Raw genomic sequence first — 2,425 nt, 5'->3', positions numbered from 1 at the left:
TCTCTCTCTCTCTCTCTCTCTCTCTCTCCCTCCCTCCCTCCCTCCCTCCTCCCCTCTCCCTCTCTTCCTCCCCCCTCTCCCTTTTCCTCCCTCTCTCCCTCCCTCCCCACTTTCTAGGCTTTTACTCTTTGCTATTGTGACCCAACCACTCCCTCCCTAAATGGATAATTTCTAGCTTCCCAGGGGACATCTGATTCTTACAAGAGTGAGAAGGGACTTGAAGGGGGGGGGGGGGGAGTAGACAGAGGGGGAGGAAGAGAGAGAAGGAGGGAGGGAGGGTGAGGGTGAGAGAGAGAGAGAGAGAGAGAGAGAGAGAGAGAGAGAGAGAGAGAGAGAGAGAGAGAGAGAGAGAGAGAGAGAGAGAGACCTACCTCTACTGGACAATTCTAGCTATTGATGTCTTTATTGTGGTTATTTCATTTCCTATGTGAACGCAAGCTAGAGCATTCTAACTTCTGTGGATAAAAGGTGCATGAAGAAGGGACTTACCTCTTGTAATATGCACCTTAGAGGGAATCCTCTCATTGGGCTATTGTAATTCTTTAAATGGGGGCCTGCATACTTTCTCTTTTTCAGGGGGACTTCTACTTAGGAAAAGGGGAGAAATTCCCTTAGTTAAAAATTCACCCCCCAGAGAGGGAAATCCGGGTTACTAGGCTGGGAGACGTGTACCTGGCCTCCTGACTTTCTGACTTTTCAGCCTCTATCTATAAATCTGCCAAAAGGCAAGTTGACTTTCCTGGAGCTGTGTAAAGAAAGCTTGAGAGCTGGCTGAGGGAGAGTTTTGAAAGAACATCTGCCCAAGGACAGGGGTTGAAGCAACATTGAAGCCTTCCCATTAAAACACATAGATATCCCAGGGAGGCAAGTCCTGCAAAGCCAGGTGAAGGTACCTCATTTTTTTTTCCCAATTCTGAGATCTTCTAGCCTTTGCAGAGGTCACTAGCTAAGTGCAGATGTGACCTCCCCTTACTGGATCTCACTGTTCTTTTACATAAAATGAGGGAGTTAGGCATGGAACATTCCCTTCTAGCACTTACATTCTACTATCTTAAATGCTTTCCCCTCCCCTGGCTCCAAGTTCCTCCACTTCTCAATGCTTGGGGCATGTGTGTGTGTGTGTGTGTGTGTGTGTGTGTGTGTGTGTGTGAGTGAAATAATCTGGCTGTAGGGTCTTTTCTACACCTGGAATTCTATTATATTAACTTACTTCTCATCTTTGGGTCTGTGTCTTCCTTTATAAGATTGTACTAGATGACCCTAAGGTCTTCTCTAGCCCTGCCATTTTATGAATTTTAGGTAAAAACTGGCCATGAGGCTAGTCTTTTACAGTGTGACCAAGGGTTTGTTTGGAAATGTCAAATGAAAACAGGATGAAATGATCTGATACCCACTCCACCCTTACATTGGTTAAATACCTGGAAGGTGAAGCTAGCTTGGGCAGGGGGGAGGTTAAGTAATCTCAGGATCGCTCCAGCTTTGAACAAGATGGCTAAACCTTCCCTGACCAAGATATGACAGGGAGAATCATGGCTTGATTCCTGTCACATAAGATTTTCTCTGAATCATGGATTTCTTGTGGACTTTTTCTTCATTTGCTTTTATCTGGCATTCATTTTACACAGGAACATAATTTTTCCTTTAAATTTTTAAAATAGGGAACAGTTATACTGAGGTTGGTTTTATAATTTTGGCACTGCTCTGGTTCCAAAATAGCCAGCAATTGATAAGACTCTGATGGCAGCTTAGGGATCAAATTCACTTTAGAGACCACATTCAAGAGACTTGGAAACCAACCGCTGGGTGCCTGGGTGCTGGGAGAGACCCAAATCTTGAGAAGACATATTCCCTGTCTTCTTAGAAATGGGAATTTTTTTAAGGGGACACATAGACAACAATGATCCACCAGAAGAATGTAAACTCCTTGGGGTCAGAGATTATTTTTCACTTTGTCATTGCATTCCTAGTTCCCACCACAAAGCTTTGAATATAGAAGACACTTAACGTATGTTATTGGATTTGTTTAGATTCATATTACATGATAAGTGCATTACAAAGGTATGTGACATATGAGGAAGAAAGTCATTACCGGTGAAGATATTAAGGAAAGCTTTTGGGGTAAGATTCCATTTGAATTGATCTTTAAAATGTGGAGGGGAATTCAATAGACAAAGATAAGAAGGGATAACATCCCAACCACAGGGAATTGTGAGCAGATGAGAGCTTGGGTAAGTTCAGAGGAAAGAGTTGACCAATTGAGTGGAGCATAGAGAATATAGGGGAGAGTAACATGAGATAAGACTTGGAAAGGTAGATTTTAGAGGGCCTTGAATACCATGCAAAGAAATTTGAATACACTTGATGAAAAGAAATAGGAAGAGTGACATCTGCCCATCCTCACTCCCACCCCCAATGCTGAACACTG

The sequence above is a fragment of the Petaurus breviceps genome, unplaced genomic scaffold (assembly GCF_028583685.1).
Source record: "Petaurus breviceps papuanus isolate PSGF00001 unplaced genomic scaffold, PetGlider_PUasm1.0 90535, whole genome shotgun sequence".
In the NCBI taxonomy this organism is placed as follows: Eukaryota; Metazoa; Chordata; class Mammalia; order Diprotodontia; family Petauridae; genus Petaurus; species Petaurus breviceps.
The sequence above is the reverse complement of the archived record's forward strand: the minus strand, read 5'-3'. Positions refer to the sequence as shown.